The sequence below is a fragment of the Amblyomma americanum genome, chromosome 2 (assembly GCF_052857255.1).
Source record: "Amblyomma americanum isolate KBUSLIRL-KWMA chromosome 2, ASM5285725v1, whole genome shotgun sequence".
NCBI lineage: Eukaryota > Metazoa > Arthropoda > Arachnida > Ixodida > Ixodidae > Amblyomma > Amblyomma americanum.
In genome coordinates this window covers 37746400-37769427 of record NC_135498.1, presented here as the reverse complement: position 1 = coordinate 37769427, position 23028 = coordinate 37746400, and the positions used below count along the sequence as shown (strand labels likewise).

Sequence of the window (23028 nt, the reverse complement as noted above, 5' to 3'; positions counted from 1 at the left end):
AATCAGCGCGGAACCATAAAATAGTGGGCTCCTAGTTGTCCTGCTTTTCTCCGTACTGCATAAAAGAAAATCCCATTTGGAAACTAACTGGGTGTTGATGCGCTATTGCAGGCTACCGATCATCCGCCAAAAAATGTGTAAATGCGCAGCGCTGCCGCTCCTAGGCAGCGCACAGCTGTGACCATTTGAAAGGAACGCCGCAGCGTACAGGTGGCAGAGCTGTTGCTTTTTGACGCTCCTGACGCAAGCCAAAGGGTTTTAAGTATACGACAAGCACATATCGATGGCGCGCGACTTAAACAATATCGGATTCAGTTTCAATTTTCTTTTCACAATGGCGAGCACACGGCACTGAAGAATGAGAACGAATGCACTAAAAAAAATTACGGTCGTTTTTCGTAGTTAGGCCAGATGCGAATTAGGCGCGCTAGCAGTTCGGTTTTTACTTCGATTGAGGTGTTCAGAGTGCACGTTCAAAGATGGCAGTTGTTCGGATGGCGATAAAGGGTTAATGTCCACATATGCGGAATTGGTCATTCTCTACATTCATAGATCCTTTGGAGTCTTCCTAGAACTCCTGGCCCAGTTCTGCAGCGCTCAAGCAATGCGCGACTTTCGTTCTATGGCAGGTGCAGCCATCAGGGGGACTCGGGTTGCTTGGGTTGGGTTGACTTCCAAGTTGCTCTTCGCGAGCAGCCACTCACAATTAATTGAGCTGCGGCCTGACCCGGTGGTCAGGATGCTCAAGTTCCCCTGCCCACCATTCGGTGGGCAGGTGAGCAGTCTTCCACAAAACCATCTACCGACAAACTCAAAACCGCTAAATACGGGGAATGGCCATTACAAGTGCTACATCAGACAAACATAGGCGAAATCTGACATTGAGGTCTTTAGTGGCAGCGTGCTGAAAGCTGCGCTGAGCACGCTGGCGCCTTCAGTTCATCCATGCATCTTTAAGGTTTTAGGGGTGCAACGTTGCTGCAGGAGTACGAGTGCACATAAACTTGGTAATCAACAATAGAACTGTTTTTCAATCTTGCATGTAGCACGGTGAGAGCTATTCCAGTCTTCCACTTAAGGACATTTGCAGATTTGATGCGTGTGGCCATGACGGCAATTTGCACGGCGCCCATTTGAGGATTGGGTGAATTATCGTAGTTCAGGTCCCCAGCGGGCTGCTGTGGTTTACTTCCGTAGTTTCCACCCGTATTGAGGTCCTGCCATTCAAGTACCTTTGCACTACTAAGTCCAGTCATGCCTCAAACTGTTCTTTACCTGGCTTATGGGACACATGGATTTTCGAGCGGGTTTGCCTGAACGCTGGCGTATCTATATTTTTTTACTTTTGAATGAAATAAAAAAATGCAGACGGGATCATACGATGTGATGCGGAAAATCTGCATTGCCAGTATTGATGTGCACCACGCTTTTACATTGGTCGTCTTCCCATTCAATCTTCGAACTACATTTCGTCGTTACATGTGATGGGCGGATGCGTCTGTGGGGTTGGAAGCGAGTGAGAAGATGATGAAAGTGCCTGGTCGGTCGTGGCCTTCTTTAGGTCTGGAGGATGGAGGTGGATGAAATATGCATATTTAAGAAGGTGGAGGTTACACGCTTGCATAAAAACACGCACAAAACAAATACAGACACGCATGCACACACTACTGCAGGATGGCACGCACGCAGGTAGACAGAAAACCAGATGGACAACAGGTTAGGTTAGACGGACGGACGGATGGACGGACGGACGGACGGACAGACGGACGGACGGACGGACGGACGGACGGACGGGAGGACGGTTTCCCCACAAAAGATAAGTTTGTTGATAATACAGTAAAAACACGCCATGAACATCATGCAGACATCAAAATATGCTATAAATAACAAACATAAGTATGAAGACAAATACCGTAGTGCATATTAGGAGTTTTCGGCAACGTTTCCTGCGAACTGTTCACCTTCCCTGTAAGAGTACATGCAACACTCAAGTGATCAGCGTCTCTCAAAGTAGTAGTTACTTGTGCATTTGTTAAAATCAAGACGACTTGAGCAACTACAAAGCAATCGGCAAAAAGATTCAACTGTAATTTTCACGCCCATGTAATTACATGGGTGTGGATGGCCAGGCAAACACCCATTTTAGGGGGTGCGAGGCCATGAGTTTAGGGCAACTGAAATTTCTTCACAGTGTACGCTTGCTCTTCGTTTCTTTGTTCAGCTAGAATCAGGGGTTCAATGTACGTAGTGAGCTGCCAGGGCTGCCTGCTCTTGGCTTTCTGCTCCTTCGTAATGTATCGTGCTGTGACTCGCTAAGAAGTGTAGTGGAAGTGACGACTGACATTAGCAAATCAGAGGTCGAACGCACAAAACCGGTAGCCGGTAGCGGGTCGAATGGTTCGCGACTGGTGAGTGTTCTTGTTATCACACAGTGCGGCCACCACGACCTATTCTTATACGTGCGAGATGCTTTGAACGCGCGCCCTCCTTGTTTACTGGGTCCAGCTTCTCTTAGCTCGCAGTAACTCGTGGGAAAGAGTCCAGATCCCCTAAAAATGGCTATTTGAGATTAATATCCTCGCGAACCGAAAACTTGCAGGTTGAAAGAAGATCTGTAAACAAAGAAACAATAACACCCCCAGTTCCAACGAACGTCAAGGATTGGATAACCCAGCTCCCTTCGCTAATCTCACTGCTTCCACATGACGCCAGCAAACTCGGGAAATGCAAACGGACAACTGTGTGACGGCACTAATCTGCAAGGACCACCCTGCCCTGTTGGGCTATCTTCTCAGTCGGCCATGCGAAACGACGGGCGGAGGCCATGGCAGCCAGATTGCTCACATCTAGCGAGCAAACGGGCGCTCCCAACAGGGCTTTAGCCGTGGTCCTTGGCGTTGCTGAGGGCCCCAACATGCTTGGGGCGAGCTGTCTTTTGTCTACCGGTACTTGAACCGACGTCCTCCAGAGAGGGACGATGGCCACTCCAGACGCGTCGTACGACCACCTCGCCTTATCCGCGCTGGAGTGCCTCACATGTCGACCGCGGGTGGGAAGAGAGACGAGGCAGAGGGAGCTCTGCAAGCTGCGAAATGGCGGCGCGGCAGCCATGAGTGTAGCGTACATCTGCGGTGGATACAGCAACTGCTGCGACAGCTAAGGGTCGTTCCAGATAAGGAAGAAACACTCCCTCGCCGAGTCGAACCACGAGGGCTTTGCAACACCGCCGCAACTGGGGGTGTGACAGGCATAGGGAGAATCGCCGCATTCGGGCACCTTCTTTACGAGGAATGAAACTTGCTACTTTCTCGCTGTTTGCACTGTTGTAAACATTGGCGACAGCGAAGAGCACGCAGCACAAAGAATCGCAGCACGTGCTCCTGTGCCTGCACGTAAAAGCTGCATGGAAGGAGGGCCGACGGGGTTTCCCTAATTTTGCTATTCTTTTCACGGCTGTAAACAGCTACCGAAAGCGTGAAAGCAAATTTCAAATGTACAGGCGTCCCACGTTTTAGGTTATCTTCCGCTCAAGTGAAATCTGTTAGGTGGCAAGCCCTTCTTCGGCCTGTAGTGGCAGGCATATGTAGCATGTATAAACAAGGCCATCGGCCAATTATTTACCTTACCTCCAAGGATGAAGCGGGGCATCGGAACCCTGCCCTGTGCCCCGCGCCCCTGCCACCTACGACCTGTGCTATAGAGGAACGCAGACTGAAGACGAACGCTTACTAAGCTCGAATGCACCGCATAAAGTACTACTGCCTGCTAGGGAGCATCACTTCTGTGTTTGGACACAAAGTTGGGTACATGCTACAGTCTCTCAATACCTAACAGAACGGAAATATTTGTAATGTCGTGGAGTCCAAGTCCTCTTTTGTGTGCATTAAGAATGACGGCTAAAAATTCTGCCTTCTTTTTCCGTTTAGAGAACGTGCAGGCGATTGAAACAAGACAGCATGCCACTCAATGAATGACATTAAATATTTCTAATTCGTTAAGTAACATACGTGCTTTTAACTCCTGATAGATTGTGTCATTTGCATTGGTTAAAAGACTAACATTAAATAAATATATTACGACGACCACGGTACGTGCTTTGAACTTGTGAAAGTTGTTTCATTTGCATTGATGTAGACAACAACAGTAAATAAATATATTACGAGAACCAATCTAAAAGTAATGCTTCCAAGTTTTTCTTTTATATACGGAGTACGATATTGCAGGCGTATGCTCGTAGTGTGGCTGTAAAATTGCAAAGGTCAAAACTCCCTGTCAGTGCATTCGCTTTGCCGCTTAAACAGACACTGCCTGAAAAGGTAGGTTGTGTGATGAGGCAACCGCTGAAAGCAGTTTGCAGATATGCGGCTTTGTTCATTCTGCGCTAAGTGCAGTGAACTCTGGAGCTACTTCTTCGAGGGAAAACCCCGATTCAGCGTTCGGAGGGTCAGCTTCGAGTGCGTCAGTATCATTACTTGTCGAGCGTGCAAGACATCGTCTTCACGCGGAAGAAGCCAGTTGTCAGACAAGGAGGGTTCCCGTCTTCGTCTCAGATGTCTTCTGGACACTGTACAACACCACAGAAAGGGAGCAGTTCTCATTAACTGCTTGCTGTCTACCAAGAACAAACAGATTAAAATACTTGGCGCCGTGTAGGGGCAGGAAAAGGACAAGTTTAGGAGACAATACTGTTCCATTAATAACGACCGCTTCAAAGGGGCATATCTCTAGAGAGTAACTACGGTAGAGCTATTCCCAGCAAAGGAACACAAGGCTATAGCAATGGGAGCAGACAGCAACAATCCCCGTATCACCGTTTCGTGCGAAAAGGGAGAAAATATTTTTGCCATAGCATAGATAACACCACAAAATCTGTGCGACATAATGGCGTGACGTTCAGAGTCCTGCGAGTGTAAAAAGTGCAACACAATTCCTATTGTAGTTGTCGCGCAGAAAATATTGTGCGTGTTCACGTTAACTAAATACGTGAACGTCGCCGAGAGTGGAGCGATGAACGCTGCATTATAAAACTGGTGAGCGGGGCGTAGACAACAAAGCCAAGCTCGAGGCAGCCATGCGAAGTAGCCACACTGCAAAATTATGCGTGTCTCAACCAGCTCACCGCCCACGAATGGTGAATTATGGCCACGGAACTCTCTTTCAATTTCAATGTCGGGTTCAATGCGCTCGACACAATATTAGTAACAGGAACAGAAAGATCAACGTCTGCAAGTTTGCCCGGACGTATTGAAGCAATATTAGGCTAACTGTAACACTTTGAGTATATCATAATCATCGGTTTATGAGGCATGGTGTCACCACTACAAGCCGTAGTCAAGACAATAGTATTGCGTACCCAAAAACTACCCAAAATGAGTTTTAGCGGCTGTCGGTTTTTGTAGTATCAATCAACTGATTTGTGCAAGCGAATGCACAAAACTGTGCTCACTTCTGCAATGCGGATAAAAAAAATGCGCCGTTACTGTCTGACACAGCAGTAAAGGTAGTTCGCAAGCTTTTTTTAAAAACCTCTCGCAAGTTCAAAAGCGAAGGAAGTTCCTTTTTAAATTGCGAAAAAACACAATAAACCTGCAGGTTGTAATACAAAAAAAGCAGACTGCTGGTGTTACAATTACTGGAGAGAGTATTAAATATTTTTCAACGCTGCGAAATAGTTGCAATTTCAGTCAGCCATGCTGAGCATTTACTTTTGACATCCTTGCCGCGTACGGCTTGTTCTCTTAAGGCAGAAAGGTCATGCCTAAGCTAGCCTTCAGTTCTAATTTGGCAAGAGAAAATGCTTGTTTACCTACCTATCTGTCTTTTTGTTCACTGCGCTCCTAATCGAGCCAAGGACAACATTCCTTCCCTGTTCGTGCTCAATTCGTCCTGTCTCGAGTGGCTTCTTATCGACAAGAACAAGTCAACCGCTTCAACTCAGTGTAATAAATTCGATCACGCATTGCATGGAGCGGGATATAAATGCAGAAGTTGCACCGACTCCAAAATTACGAATTCTTTTATATAAATTTTTTTAGCAGTTTTGGGAAGCATGAAAAATTTCCTGCTTTGAAACCAGGGTTTTAAGTCCAACTACCTCTTATACCAGATGTCAAAGGCGGTAGATACTTGGGGCATAGATAACAAAGAATGAACAAGGAAGAGAATCGTCAGGTAATACGGCCTAGGGTAGCATCACTTACACACACACACACACACACACACACACACACACACACACACACACACACACACACACACACACACACACACACACACACACACACACACACACACACACACACACACACACACACACACACACACACACACACACACACACACACACACACACACACACACACACACACACACACACACACACACACACACACACACACACACACACACACACACACACACACACACACACACACACACACACACACACACACACACACACACACACACACACACACACACACACACACACACACACACACACACACACACACACACACACACACACACACACACACACACACACACACACACACACACACACACACACACACACACACACACACACACACACACACACACACACACACACACACACACACACACACACACACACACACACACACACACACACACACACACACACACACACACACACACACACACACACACACACACACACACACACACACACACACACACACACACACACACACACACACACACACACACACACACACACACACACACACACACACACACACACACACACACACACACACACACACACACACACACACACACACACACACACACACACACACACACACACACACACACACACACACACACACACACACACACACACACACACACACACACACACACACACACACACACACACACACACACACACACACACACACACACACACACACACACGCACGCACGCACGCACGCATATATATATATATATATATATATATATATATATATATATATATATATATATATATATATATATATATATATATTTGCAAAGAAGGCATATGAAATGAGGGGCTCGTTTGAAAAACATGTTAAGGAAGCCAACAGTTACCGAAACCAAGGTGCATAGAGGAATGTTTCTAATTTGATTCTTTTTTAACTTGTAGTGCCAATCACTTAGTTTAAAGAAAATTACTTATAAAGCAGCAGAAAAAACAACCATGCCACCGGTGGGATATGAACCCAAGACCTCCGACTGTCGCGTCCGGTGCTCTGCTGCTTATATATATATATATATATATATATATATATATATATATATATATATATATATATATATATATATATATATATATATATATATATATATATATATATATATATGACAAGGTTAGCTATTCTTATAATTCAAATTACTTTTTTTTTCCTCAAGGGCAATAGCAAGTAACGGCACAGTGATTATGAATGTGCTGAGGTTGTTGCCTTGAAAGCAGAATGACTGAAAACATTATTGAGCGCGTATTTTTTGTAAGTGAAACGAATTCAAAAATTATCTCAGATTATTTCACTACACAAACCTGAAGGAAGCAGAGCGTTCAAGTTTAATTAGCCATCTGCTTACTCTTGAGTGCAAGAATTTCATGCTTGGTGTAGCTCTAAAATGCGGTCTCATGAACTCAGTGAAGGAGTGAAAGCTAAACGTTTTTCTTCACAAATGTTTGCAACTTATATAGTTCCCTTGATCTCGCCTGTTTATGGCTGTCCTAATTACTCGGGTGTAATTTTGACCCGCTACGAAAAGCTCGTGGACAGATATGAGAGCAAATGAGAACCAATGCAGAAGCACATTGCTGTCGTGAAGACAGTATTCTCTCTCGCTGGTTCTACACTTTCCTGTTCGCTTGTGTGCGCTTGTTGCATCCCCCCCCCCCATATTTCCACCAGCTCTCCCAGCTTTCTATCTTTGCGAAGTATATTCCTTTAGAGCTGTGAAGCTTGACTCATAGCACGAATAGACGGTAATTGTTATTTTCAAAGAGTTATGATGCTAAATACTGTCTTTTAATGCCCTTAAGTCTTCGAAAACAAAAACTACTCGTAGCTATTGTCGTCAAAATGCATACAATTCTTTGAACGACTACTGCATATTCTCATAATAAATAAGCACCTATATATGGTGTAGTACCTCCAGAAACAGTGCTTTGTTTTTTTTTCATTTAACAACCTATGAAGCTTTCTCAACCATCCCTCCTCATTTATGAACAAAAATCTAGTATTTATTTTTATCACTGTCATCAGCTAGTTTCCATCTATGACAGGAAAAAGCTCTATTTTATTCATCCTCAGCTAGACCATCGTGCATCCCCACGATCGTCCTACCCTTGCATATTTCATACGATTACGTATTCACAATCTCGCACTCTGCCGTCTGTAGCTGCATTATCTTCTTTTCCTATCGACATATACCCCCATATTAGACATCATGCACTGACAATGTATCCTGATGCTGCATGAATTCCATCGCATTCCTCCTCTAAACAAGATCAGTAGAAAACGACTGCGCCAAACAGTTGTAGGCGACAGGTCCCTACTGCACTTTCTTTATCAGAGCTCTTAGTGCTCACCGATATGGCGTAATAGCGTTCACTAAAGAGAGATCTCTGTGGACAGGAAGAAAGGACACGAGGGGGCGCAATGGGAACTATGTTATGCTGTGTCACCTTGGCATTGCGAAAATAAATAAACGCACAGAAGCACAGTCACGCAGCCGCGAATATATAACCCAGCTGTGAAGCCCAGTGTTCTCTCCGGAAAATACGGCAATAAAAAAAATGAGTGCGTTAGGATCTGCGGCCTTGTTGATACCTGCCACCCTTCCACCACTAGCAAGGACAGGTTCAAGGAGAGATACCATCGCAGTATACCGGCCCAGATAAACGGAAAGATGATGTGCCACGCGGCGACGTTTACATTATGCATCCGACTCTCGCCCCACAGAGAAAGTAGTATCCCAGTATTAGGCGCGCAGAGCTCACGGCAGCGTCAGCTGGGCGCAACCTTCGAACTGGCTGAAACCCGTTCCTTTCTCGCAGCGGCAGGCTCTTCTCGTTGCCTCAGCTTTTCACTCGGAACAAACGGGCCCCCAAGCGAGTTGTCAGCTCAGGGGCCACAAAAGACACGTCTTATCGTGCGGCCGTAAGCACGCAGATAAACATGGAAGGCACGTGTGCGAAACGCGCGGACGCCACCGAAATGATTTCGTCGTTGGGGAGTTCTGCACGTCGCTGCATACGAAAATGGAGGCGTTGATCGAGAGAATTCTTTTGTTCACTTCGGCATTGTTTAATATTTTTGCTTACAGTGACTTTCTAGACATTCAGATTGACACGTGCATCCAGCAATCAAGCAGCGAGTGCTTATGAATGCTTACAAGGAACAACAGTCTCATACAGAGTGCCGAAAACTGCGGTCACCTTTTCTGACCACCTTAAACCTAACTGTAACTGGGCACTGCGACACGCACCGACGAGAAAAGTGGCGTGCACAAACCATTGGTGCCGAATAGATACCGCCTTGCGGCGCAATGAGCAATGCGGCGACTTGCAATAGACAGACATGGAAGTGACTTATTGACCGCTCCCAGTAACTGTTGCTCGCCTTCATCCTCAGATGTATATGCTGAGCGACAACGGCTAGGGACCACAAAGTGTCGCTGACCTTTCGGAATTGTTTTTTTACTCTCCCAAGCCTAGCCATGAACTCAAGCACTAGGGAGGTTAAACTTATGGAGGAAATTTAGAAGATGCTGTAAAGCATCACCACATTATCATCATGTCTGGAGCCCAGGATCGGTACTGGTATCTGTGTCTTGTTATAACCACCTGCGACTTATTCAAATTAGATGAGATCACGTGACAAGCGTATGTCCGCGTCAGCAGGTTACCCGTTAGTCTGAAGCGTCCTTGTGTTCGCTGAGATTTACTTTGACGCAAAAATGTATAGGTGTCCACCTATGTCCACAAAGTAGAGAAGTAGAGAGAAAATGCTGAAATGCTTGGCAGCCTGGAACTAGGGGATGTCATCTGCCCTTCCATGCTTGACCTGCACAACGCGACCCAGAAATCAATGCAGCATCAAACAATCGAGAAAAGTGACTAAGTTTAGCGGCTTCTATATTCTGAATAATTGTGCCGGTGCATGCGTGTCATTTAGGCAAAATTTCATATTTCTACCACAAGCACGTATGTCAGTGATTTAACTGCAGCTAAAAGCTGTGATGCGCCGAACAAGACCATGCAGTACATGTGCTGCGAGGCATTTCAATGTTGCTTCATCTGTTCGGTGCTCAAGCGCAATTGACCCATATGCTAACATTTTCAACACACGACTAATAATAATAATAATAATAATAATAATAATAATAATAATAATAATTGGTTTTTGGGGAAAGGAAATGGCGCAGTATCTGTCTCATATATCTTTGGACACCTGAACCGCGCCGTAAGGGAAGGGATAAAGGAGGGAGTGAAAGAAGAAAGGAAGAGAGGTGTGCCGTAGTGGAGGGCTCCGGAATATTTTCGACCGCCTGGGGATCTTTAACGTGCACTGACATCGCACAGCACACGGGCGCCTTAGCGTTTTTCCTCCATAAAAACGCAGCCGCCGCGGTCGGGTTCGAACCCGGGAACTCCGGATCAGTAGTCGAGCGCCCTAACCACTGAGCCACCGCGGCGGGGCACACACGACTGGTTTCACAATTTTGTTTTTTACCTTTCTGTCATGTAGTTCTTTCTTTTTTTATTATCAACAATAACTATAAACTGCATTCAGCATTGTGTGGTTTACGCACCTGGAAGTGCGGTTAATTGTGAAAGGTACGATCTTCCGTAGTAGCCTGCATGCTATTGCGTTCGGCTCGTGAGCGCACGATTATTAGTTGAAGCCACAGCTTCCCCGTGCCCATGAATATTAGACGCAAAATCACTGTTACAAATAAATTTTTTATAAACTTATCAACCTAAAGTGATTGAAATTAACTTGGGTCTCTCAAATAAAGGAAAGCTTAGAGCCCACTGCGTTGCTTTTAATCATAAAAATCTTTTAATCAAACAGTTCTGAAGGGCTCAGGAGATACACAAAGGTCACGCAATATAAGTGGCGCTCATAGCATTGAAGAAAACGCAAAACAAGAGGTGCATTAGAAGCTGATAGCAGGAAATAAAAATGTTTCTAGGGACTGAAAACGTATCTCAGTACTTCATGAGAAATATTAGGGGAAAGTGTCGGACACAGAGATATACCTACGCGCACGGTGCGGGTAACTTTAATTGGTTTTGGGGGAAAGGAAATGGCGTACTATCTGTCTCACATATCTTTGGACAGCTGAACCGCGCCGCAAGGGGAGGGATAAAGGAGGGAGTGAAAGAAGAAAGGAAGAGAGAGGTGCCGTAGTGGAGGACTCCGGAATAATTTCGACCACCTGGGGATCTTTAACGTGCACTGACATCGCACAGCACACGGGCGCCTTAGCGTTTTGCCTCCATAAAAACGCAGCCGCCGTGGTCGGGTTCGAACCCTGGAGCTCCGGATAAGTAGCCGTGCGCCCTAACCACTGAGCCACCGCGGCGGGGTCACGGTGCGGGTAAAATATGCGTTCTCAAGAAGAGTGCTTAGAATGTCTATCAACTCTTATTCGCACATTTCTTTTTTTATTATTTGAAATAAAAATGGCGTTTTCATGCCGCTTTCTGTAAGCATCCTCTCTTTTACTAAGCGGCCGGGTTTATAAAAATGAGCAGCTGCATTCGAAAGCTTCTGCTCACGCAAATAAAGCTCTTTTAAAAACACATGTATATTCGTAAAAACGAACAGGTGGTGGAATATTTCAGCGTTGTTATTCTTTCGGGCTCTTAAAAACAATAAATAAAAAATAACACTTGTTTGTTTAAGCGGTGCTCATGCGCGCCGTTCCCATTTTTTTCGCATTGTACGTCAGCCGCAACCACAAGAACAACATATAGGTATGTATCTGAAATGTCCCACCTTTAGTGGTCATTGCTGCTTACCAGAAGCTCTGAAGTTTTGCGATCACGGTTACATTCTTTCGCCCCGTTACATTGTGCCCATTTATCAAATTAATCCACGCAGATGTAGGGCAGAAAACAGCCTTATGACTTAGCTCTCCAGTTGCATGCTCACGTCATAAATCCATGCTCTGAACTCGTGGAGCAATGCGAACCATTTTTCTTGAAGTAAAAAAAAAAGGAGGGGGGGTCTTTTAGTAGTAAGTGTATCAGCTTCTGGTCACACTTTTTAAGGCGGGAAAGCTTTATTTGAAGCTTAAGTAAAATTCCTTTTTCTAAATAGAGACAGACTTTTGTTTTAACGATGGCTCTGATTTTATAGATCAGCGCAGCCTCTGAGACAAAGCAAAACACACTAATCTCATCGCACCTTGCAAAATCATTTATAGAGCCATTGACGAATGTTTAGAGAACTATTCCTTCGTGCCTAGTCGCTATGTTATAACATGTGCGCTCACAGTTTTCGTAGAGTTGCGGCATTCCATGGCGCACTTGCTTATGCAGGGCACACCAGTACCAATTCGGAACAAAATGGGATCTTTTTTTTTTCAATCATCATCCTGCAGTTTCTTTTAAAGTATATCTTCCGAAAACCCTGTAATGCTAAACGTTTAGGGCCACTTTGAGAGATGCTGAATATACAGCCAGTGTATTTTTATTGTAGCCTGCATTTCATGTCCTCTTTTGAGTTTAGTGTCGTGAAGTTTCACGTGATTGCATACTCGTATTTAGCACGTGATCGCATGAAAATTTTGCGCCGATATAGCATTATCTAATATCTAAGGTACAATCATTTCCACGTCGTAAAGTTTCGCGAGATTACATACTCATATTTAGCACGTGATCGCATGAAAATTTTGCGCCGATATAGCATTACCTAATATCTAAGGTACAATAATTTCCACGTCGGGAAGTTTCACTAGATTACATACTCATATTTAGAACGTGATTTATTCACAAATGAAAATTAGGTCACTGACCAAGTCGAAAGATGAAAAATGACGTTTCGGGTCCCATACGGGGCCCTTGTTCACAATGAGGCTGTCACGGAAGAAGGAATGGTTATATACGCTTCAGAATCTTCTGCAATCTTTTCACGTAGATAGGATGTAGCGTGCCCTGATTCTTGTTTAGCGTGTTGGCCGTTGTCTGGATGATTAGGGATTCTAGATGAAGTCTTGCAGATAGGTTTCTTTCCGTCGCCAAGATTTCCACCTCATCCCAGTCAATCTCGTGGCCAGTGGACAGCACGTGCTCTGCAACTGCATTTTTTGCTGCGCGCTTGTTTCTGACGTCGCCCTGGTGCTCCTTCATGCGCCGCTGGAAGTTCCCGGTTTCCCCAATGTAGACGGAGGGGCAGTCGCTGCAAGGGATCCTATAAACAACGCCAGGGAACTTGGCACGTGGTAGCGGGTCCTTCACGTTGACCACATCGGCTCGCAGTTTGCTAGTTGGCACGTGTGCAATGTGCACTTCGTGTTTACGGAAAATCCTAGAAAGGGCCTCGCTGATCTGACGCACGTAGGGAATTGCAGCACGTTTTATCTTTTTTGTCAGCTGTTGTGCTCCTCGTGTGTAGGTGGCTTTCTTGGTGACTTTGCTGGTAAAATTTCTAGGGTAGCCGTTTCGCTCAAGATCGTGCTGTATAAGCTTCATCTCGTTGCCAAGGCTGACCGGGTCGGAACAGATGTTTTTAGCACGGTTGACAAGTGACGCAACCACTGAACGCTTGTGAGCCGTAGGATGAGCGGAATCAAAATCCAGGTATCTCCCCGTGTGCGTTGCTTTTCGGAAGACGCTGAAGGCTAACCGATGCGCATCACGTTTGACGAGCACATCCAAGAACGGGATCATGCCGTTCGCTTCCTCTTCCAAAGTGAAATTTATGGATGGCTCTACGGCATTCAGGTGTTCAAGGAAGCTGTGAATGTGCTTCTTGTTTAAAATGCAAAAGCAGTCATCAACATACCTCAGAAACACCTTTGGACGATGTGTGAACGAGTTCAGGGCTTTCTGTTCAATAGACTCCATTGTCAGGTTGGCAGCCGTGACTGAAATGGACGCTCCCATTGCGGTTCCGAAGATCTGCTTGTACACTGTGCCGTTGTAAGAAAAATACGTATTGGCTAAGCAGAAATGAAGCAATTCGCTGATCTCGCTGACGTTCAACGGCGTGCGATCGGGAAATGAGGGGTCGCTTTTTATGAGCTCCTTGCAGGTTTCCACAGCAAGGTCGACCGGGACACTTGTGAACAGGGAACATACATCAAAGGACACGAGCACATCGCTTTCTTCGAGGACGACATCCTTGACTTTTTCAATAAAGTCTTGCGAATTCTTGATGTGCGTCGCTGTTTGTCCCACCAACGGAGCCAACACTTTGTGCAGATAACCGGATAGACGGAAAAGAGGCGACCTGGTGAAATCCACGATTGGCCTTAGCGGAGTACCACTTTTGTGAATTTCCGGCAAGCCACATATTGCCGGAGCGGATCCGTTAGTGCAAAGAAGCCTGTAGTACAGCTTTCTTTGAGAAGGCGGAAGACCACTGAATATGTCACACAGGATCACTTGCAAGCGGGACTGTATTTTGGACGTAGGGTCCTTACTGAGCTTGCAGTAGGTTGTCGCGTCCTCGAGCATCTCTGACATTTTTGAGTGGTACGCAGACCGGTCAAGCACAACAGTCACATTTCCTTTGTCTGCGGGCAGAATTGCAATATCTTCCTTCTTTCTCAGCGACTCGAGGGCCTTCCGTTCACCTTCGGAAAGAATGTGCTCATGGTGCTGTTTCCGCATTCCTTTAAGAACACCGATCGCATTCATTCTGACATCTTCTTGTACGTCTTTATCAAGAAGACTAATGGCTCTTTCCACAGCGCAAATCATCTTCCGCGTATCCGGCGGCTTCCCCTGATTGAAATTCAAGCCTCGGCTTAGCACCATTTCTTCGGTGGCACTCATGGTGTACGACGACAAGTTTTTAACCTTGAAGACTGGTCCTCTAGACTCGTTCCTTTTTTCCCCCAGCAAAGTGCATAGTTTGCTTCTTTGCGACACTTCGTGCTTTTCTGTTGTGCGCCTCGCTTCTTGGTTGGCAGCTAGTTGTACCTCCGCGTAGATTTCTGGCATGCGGAACTCTAGTTGCCGCTTCGCAAAGAAAGCCTCCTGTTGTAGGCGCTTCAAGGTGTACTTACATTCATCGATGCGGGCTTGTACAAGCTGTCGCTCTGCCTTCGTTACGACGTAGCGTCCAAAGGCGGTGTGGTCAACGTGCGAGCCGATGTGGTCAACGTGAAGGACCCGCTACCACGTGCCAAGTTCCCTGGCGTTGTTTATAGGATCCCTTGCAGCGACTGCCCCTCCGTCTACATTGGGGAAACCGGGAACTTCCAGCGGCGCATGAAGGAGCACTAGGGCGACGTCAGAAACAAGCGCGCAGCAAAAAATGCAGTTGCAGAGCACGTGCTGTCCGCTGGCCACGAGATTGGCTGGGATGAGGTGGAAATCTTGGCGACGGAAAGAAACCTATCTGCAAGACTTCATCTAGAATCCCTAATCATCCAGACAACGGCCAACACGCTAAACAAGAATCAGGGCACGCTACATCCTATCTACGTGAAAAGATTGCAGAAGATTCTGAAGCGTATATAACCATTCCTTCTTCCGTGACAGCCTCATTGTGAACAAGGGCCCCGTATGGGACCCGAAACGTCATTTTTCATCTTTCGACTTGGTCAGTGACCTAATTTTCATTTGTGAATAAATCATGCTTCGCCCTGACCAGACGGTGTTCCGTCGAACCTTGGACTATGTAACTATATTTAGAACGTGATAGCATGAAAATTTCGCGCCGATATCGCATTACCTAATATCTAAGGTACAATCATTTCCACGTCGTAAAGTTTCGCGAGATTACATACTCATATTTAGCACGTGATCGCATGAAAATTTTGCGCCGATATCGCATTACCTAATATCTAAGGTACAATCATTTCCACGTCGTGAAGTTTCACTAGATTACATACTCATATCTAGAACGTGATAGCATGAAAATTTCGCGCCGATATCGCATTACCTAATATCTAAGATACAATCGTTTCCCTGTCGTCAAGTTTTACGTGATTATATACTCGTATTTAGCACGTGATCGCATGAAAATTTTGCGCCGATATAGCATTATCTAATATCTAAGGTACAATCATTTCCACGTCGTGAAGTTTCACGTGATTGCATATGCGTATTTAGCACGTGATCGCATTAAACTTTTGCGCCGATATCGCATTGCCTAACATCGAAGGTGCAATCATTTCTACGTCGTGAAGTTTCATGACATTGCATACTCGTATTTAGCACGTGATCGCATGAAAATTTTGTGCCGATATAGCATTATCTAATATCTAAGGTACAATCATTTCCACGTCGTGAAGTTTCACGAGATTACATACTCATATTTAGCACGTGATCGGATGAAAATTTTGTGCCGATATAGCATTATCTAATATCTAAGGTACAATCATTTCCACGTCGTGAAGTTTCACGAGATTACATACTCATATTTAGCACGTGATCGCATGAAAATTTTGTGCCGATATAGCATTATCTAATATCTAAGGTACAATCATTTCCACGTCGTGAAGTTTCACGAGATTACATACTCATATTTAGCACGTGATCGCATGAAAATTTTGTGCCGATATAGCATTATCTAATATCTAAGGTACAATCATTTCCACGTCGTGAAGTTTCACGAGATTACATACTCATATTTAGCACGTGATCGCATGAAAATTTTGTGCCGATATAGCATTATCTAATATCTAAGGTACAATCATTTCCACGTCGTGAAGTTTCACGAGATTACATACTCATATTTAGCACGTGATCGCATGAAAATTTTGTGCCGATATAGCATTATCTAATATCTAAGGTACAATCATTTCCACGTCGTGAAGTTTCACGAGATTACATACTCATATTTAGCACGTGATCGCATGAAAATTTTGTGCCGATATAGCATTATCTAATATCTAAGGTACAATCATTTCCACGTCGTGAAGTTTCACGAGATTACATACTCATATTTAGCACGTGATCGCATGAAAATTTTGTGCCGATATAGCATTATCTAATATCTAAGGTACAATCATTTCCACGTCGTGAAGTTTCACGAGATTACATACTCATATTTAGCACGTGATCGCATGAAAATTTTGTGCCGATATAGCATTATCTAATATCTAAGGTACAATCATTTCCACGTCGTGAAGTTTCACGAGATTACATACTCATATTTAGCACGTGATCGCATGAAAATTTTGTGCCGATATAGCATTATCTAATATCTAAGGTACAATCATTTCCACGTCGTGAAGTTTCACGAGATTACATACTCATATTTAGCACGTGATCGCATGAAAATTTTGTGCCGATATAGCATTATCTAATATCTAAGGTACAATCATTTCCACGTCGTGAAGTTTCACGAGATTACATACTCATATTTAGCACGTGATCGCATGAAAATTTTGTGCCGATATAGCATTATCTAATATCTAAGGTACAATCATTTCCACGTCGTGAAGTTTCACGAGATTACATACTCATATTTAGCACGTGATCGCATGAAAATTTTGTGCCGATATAGCATTATCTAATATCTAAGGTACAATCATTTCCACGTCGTGAAGTTTCACGAGATTACATACTCATATTTAGCACGTGATCGCATGAAAATTTTGCGCCGATATCGCATTACGGAATATCTAAGGTACAATCATTTCCACGTCGTGAAGTTTCACGTGATTGCATATGCGTATTTAGCACGTGATAGAATGAAAATTTCGCGCCGATATCGCATTACCTAATATCTAAGATGCAATCGTTTCCCCGTCGTCAAGTTTTACGTGATTATATACTCGTATTTAGCACGTGATCGCATGAAAATTTTGCGCCGATATAGCATTATCTAATACCTAAGGTAGGATCGTTTCCAGATAACAGTCCTGCAACAGAAGCCGCAAATGTCTGGAGCTCCATACGAAGTGACACAACATTAATCCGCATTAAATGACATTACACTGCATTACGCTAATGGGTAAGGGGATTGGATTTCAGGACAAGTCAGGCGTAGCAGGGTGCGGCAGAAAGTTGGGGGGGGGGGGGGCGGATATAGCTCAGAAGTTTGAGGAGATAAGAGAGAGAGCGAAAGATGAACGGAAAAGCAGGGAGATTAAGGTGCCCGTGGCTGACACAGGATGGGGTTAATTGAAGAGATATGGGAGATGCCTTTATGCTGCAGTGGGCGTAGCCAGGTTGCTGCTGTTAATGGTGAAGATATCAATAAAGAGAGCAGCCGAAAAGCCACGGTGCAGATGTGTCAGTATGCTTCACATAGACCTGTGAGCCAGACAAAAGTAGAATAATAGTAGAAGTGCTCTGTTCCTGCCCCCTTTTTGTGCTCTGACTACTAAAGCAACGGTTGTTTCTCTTTTGCAGTTCATAGGCATATCGACTATGATTTATGCTGCTAGCATGAAGATAAACAATTACGGCCCAAACTGCTATAAAAGTCCCTTCTCAGAGAAATATTTTGTCTCATTGTGAAACGTTTCGCTGGATTTTAAAAAAAAACACGATTACACGTCGAAGGCAGACGTTTCTTCTCTCAAACCAGCGGTGACACCCTTTCCAAGTACAAATAATCAGCGTCTAAGTAGTTATCGCAAATGCACAGCTTAAAAGATTATTGGATTCAAGCTTACCGGCTTAGTGCATTAATTAGCGAAAGCAAATTGGCATTAGCGCTGAGAGATCTGGAATGGCAGGCCAATTTGACGTTTCATAGGCGACTGCCTGGTTGCGCGTCTCTTACTCGTTCTAGCGCCTATTCCCTTGCGGTCTTCGGGTCACTCGCGTTCCCGGCACACTTCACAGACTGCAGTACTCGCTTCCACGAAGCAAATAGACTAGCCCCACTGTCGTCTTATTCGCAGCGTAAATCCTCCATCGGTTTGGAAGAAAGGAAAGGGGCATAAATTACTCACTGGGTCAGGGGATATCTGAATCGCACTGTGAGGTGTCGGTGTGTGAGGTGCCGGTGGTGTCTACCTCCAATTTCAGGTAGTTATGTGTCTTTCGTTTTCTCAAATTCAGTGGATGGTTTGGACTCCATCGCTTTTGAAGATGCACAACTGGCTTCTTCGTATTTTATTATTATTGCGAAGCAATACTACTTTAGGTCGCACTTCAGCCCGTTCCGTGGCGAGGCGGTGGTAGGCACCATTGACCTTTAGCGTGACCTTGCTGCGTGACGTCACACCACGTGGTGACGTCACACCAGCTGTGTAAAAACGGGGCCCCATCTCACGCCGTCACGAGGCGAGGCGGTAGCCACCAACGGCGGCCTAACTCCCGCTCCTCTCACCAGGGGCGCTACGGTCGGTGTGATGTCACACCAGCTGTGTAAAAACGGGGCCCCATCTCACGCCGTCGCGAGGCGAGGCGGTAGCCACCAACGGCGGCTTAACTGCCGCTCCTCTCACCAGGGGCGCTACGGTCAGAGTGACGTCACACCAGCTGTATAAAACAGCTCCGCTCCTCTCGCTAAGGCAGTCATACAGCCAGATGTTACAATTGCTTCGCAATCACCAGGCTTAACCAAGCTAAGCCACGGCCGTTTTTATTTTAATAAAACACTGACTACTACTACTATTGTATCCCCTAAATGGCTTAAAACAAGTTATTACAGTTTTCGCTGTAAAAAATGTACACACCTTTGAACGCATCAAGAACAGTCAGAAGGAAGCAGGGTCGTCGTAGTTTGGTATAAACACACTCTCGTACAACTCGGAAGTGGTGCGAGGAAAGCACGGGTAACGCGGCAAGGAGAGAAAATTGATTCGTGCAGCCAAGGTCCGTGTATTCGTAATCTACTGCCGGAGTTGGCAAGTGTTCATGTTACTACTGTCTGCGCGTGACTCGACCGTGTGTGTTTGTCGGCAGCCGTGATCGCCATGTGACTGTTATGTATATGTGGAGGAAAATTTTCTTACCTTTGTGCTTGTAGTCGGAAGTCTGTCGTCGAAGTAAACGGTAGCACTCCGCACGCATGTTCGTTCTTAACAAATGGCGACCAAGATGGGATAAGCAAACCGCGATGACCACCAGCCTAGGAAAGCTGCCGGAGTTCTGCCCGGAGACCAGCAACATTGAAGCCTACCTGGAAAGGTTCGATTTGTTTGCTACAGCAAATGAAATAGACTTAAGTAAGAAGTTACCAGCCTTCCTATCTGTCCTAGGAGATCAAGTGTGCGGGTCGCTGCGTAGTCTGCTGTCGCCGAAGGTCATCGTGCCTGAGGAAAACGCAGAAGAAATAAGGATATGTGGTGAATACAGAGTGACTGTCAACCATGCCATTGAAGTAGACCATTATCATTTGCCTCCTCCTGAGGGCACTTTTGCGAATCTTGTACACGGAACCGTGTCCACCGTTCCAGGCCTTTCAGAGGCTACGCCCAGATCGAGCTGAACGAGCATGCTCAAGAACTGCTCACAGTAAACATGCGCATGAGGCTATTTAGGTTCCGGCGGTTACCATATGGCGGTAGCAAGCGCATCAGCCATGTGTCAGGCCGTAATAGATCAGGTGTTGCAGGGCATCCCTGGTGCCGCCTGTTATTAAGACGATGAGTCGATTATCTGGCAAAGACCAAGCAGAGTGCTACAGCTCTTTAGAGCATGTGCTGGGCGCACTAAGCAGGAACGATTTCCCAATTAATGAAGGAAAGTGCAATTTTTTTCATGAAAAAGTGCACTACCTAAGGTACGAAGTAGACAGGCATTGTTTTCATGCAAATGCTGACAAAGTGAAGACTATTCGTGAAGGACTAGAACCTGAGAACATGACTCAGTTCTAGTCTTTTTTAGATCTAGTGAAGTTCTATCTGAAATTTTTACCCTACCTAGCAAACCTGCCAGAACTGCTACACCGCCTTCTTAGCAAGGGCTCAGTATGGAAATGGTCGCGTCATTGTGAAGACACTTTTGCACAATGCAAGCAGCTACTAAGTCAAGGTAGCGTTTTGGAACTATATGACATAAGCAAATAAACCCAATTGACTTGCGATGCCTGTGGGTATGGCTTAGTGTGGTGTTAGCACATGTGGCTTACGGCGAGGAGCGCCCGGTTGCGTCTGCGTCTAGGCTAATGATACCGGCTGACAGAAACTGCGCGCATATCGAAAAGGTTCCGCTAGCCATCGTGTTAGCACAAGAAATTTCACAAGTACCTGTATAGGCTTAGTTTCCGCATTGGAACAGACCATGAGCCACTCACTGTGATATCTTAGCTGAAACAGCATGGAAGTCCTGTAGCTGCAGCTCTAATTCATCGATGGGGCCGTTTCCTTGCGAATTACTGTTTTTGAGTTGTGTACAAGCCCCGCACAAAGATAAGCAAAGCAACGCTGATGGCTTGTGACGCCTGCCTTTGGCTTAAGCTACTGATGTCGCTGAGCAAAGTTACTTCTCTACTGCCAAGGACATGCCCATAACTGCAAAAGATACCGATTTCGGACCATCAAAAGATAGGGTCCTGTGCGCAACAGATGAGTTCGCATGGTTGGCTGTGAGCAGTAGATGACAAATATGAACCATTCTTTCTTCGACGTTATGGACTTTCAGTGGACGATGGCTGTTTGTTTTGGGAAAGTGGAGTGGTGAGTCGCTTCTGAAAAAAGTGCTGTCATTGTTGCATGAACAGCACATAGGGATAACGAAAATGAAAGTGGTTGCAAGGTAAACGGTTTGGTGGCCTGGGTTTCACAGTTGCCTTGAACACACTGCAAAACAATGCCCCATCTGTAAGAACTTCAGGTCTCTATAGGGCAGCCAGCACCGCTCTGAACTTGGAGATGATGTAAAAACCCTTGGGAGCGAGTGAACCACGATTCTCCTGTTTTTTTTTTTTTTTTGTGGCAGTTGACTCTTACTCGAAGTGGGTAGGAGTAAAAATAATGACTTCCAAAATTGTCAAAAAAAAACTGTCGAAATTCTTACGACATTGTTTGCTGGCCACGGCCTTCCCTTTGAGGTGGTTATCATTGATGGTTGAGGTGGTTGCCGATAACAGTTTTCCGATTTCTTGATTGCAACCGGCGTCAAGCACACCCGAACTCCGCCGTATCATCGGCAATTTAAGTGCGCTGCAGAACGCGTGCTTCAAACTGTAAAGCAGTAATTACAGAAACATTTATTAGCTGACGAGAGAAACAAAGGTTCGAGGTCCCCTCAGCACTCGCTCGACAACTTTCTTATCGCGTACAGGACTACGTCACATACATTCAGAGGGTAAACACCTGCGGAACTTTTCTCGAAGTGGAAATTGCGTACAAGGTTGACTTTTGCTAAAACGAAACTTGGATGCAGGTATTAAGGCTGAACCCTAGAGGGCGCTGTTCGGTGAGAACATCCGCAGGAGCGACCCAGTGTTTGCGGCGTGTAACCGTGCACTTGGGCGTACGGCAAGTGTTGAGAGCTTCAAGTGGCGCTCTCGGAAGGTTGTCCAAGTGAAGTCTCCATCAAGACACCTCGTGTTTGTAGAGAATCAAACTCGTTTCCCGCATGCCGATCACCTGCGATGTTCCTTTCTGACGCGTGACGGATCTGCTGAGTTGCATGCTGTTGTAATTGAGCTACTGCATCCGAGCAATCAACCCGCTGAACAGCATCATGATGCAAATGAGTTGTCGCATGCGAAGTGATCAATCAGGGTGCTTTGTCACCGGAAATGGCTGCATCTGCTAAGTCACAGCATAGCACCCGCGTTCGGCGGCCGCCAGACCGGCAGACGTATGACTCTGATCTTGTTTGAGGAGGAGCGTTGTATACGCAGTACTTTATTACTTAAAATTGCTGTGAGGCAAGCAGGGGCAGCGCG

At 45.4% G+C, this 23028-nt stretch overlaps 1 protein-coding gene across 2 annotated transcripts in view; it reads left to right on the top strand.

The window, feature by feature from the left end:
• The window catches only part of LOC144121015 (cytochrome P450 3A41-like), a 50682-nt gene that overhangs the window by 4253 nt on the left and 23401 nt on the right, over positions 1 to 23028 (top strand). Inside the window, exon 1 of one of the 2 annotated variants that reach the window (XM_077653919.1) lies at positions 20159 to 20318. The exons of the other annotated variant lie outside the window; for it this stretch is intronic. The gene's annotated coding sequence lies outside the window, so the exon portion shown is untranslated. Of the gene's footprint in view, positions 1 to 20158; positions 20319 to 23028 lie in introns of those variants that run through there. 2 annotated transcript variants of the gene reach the window in all.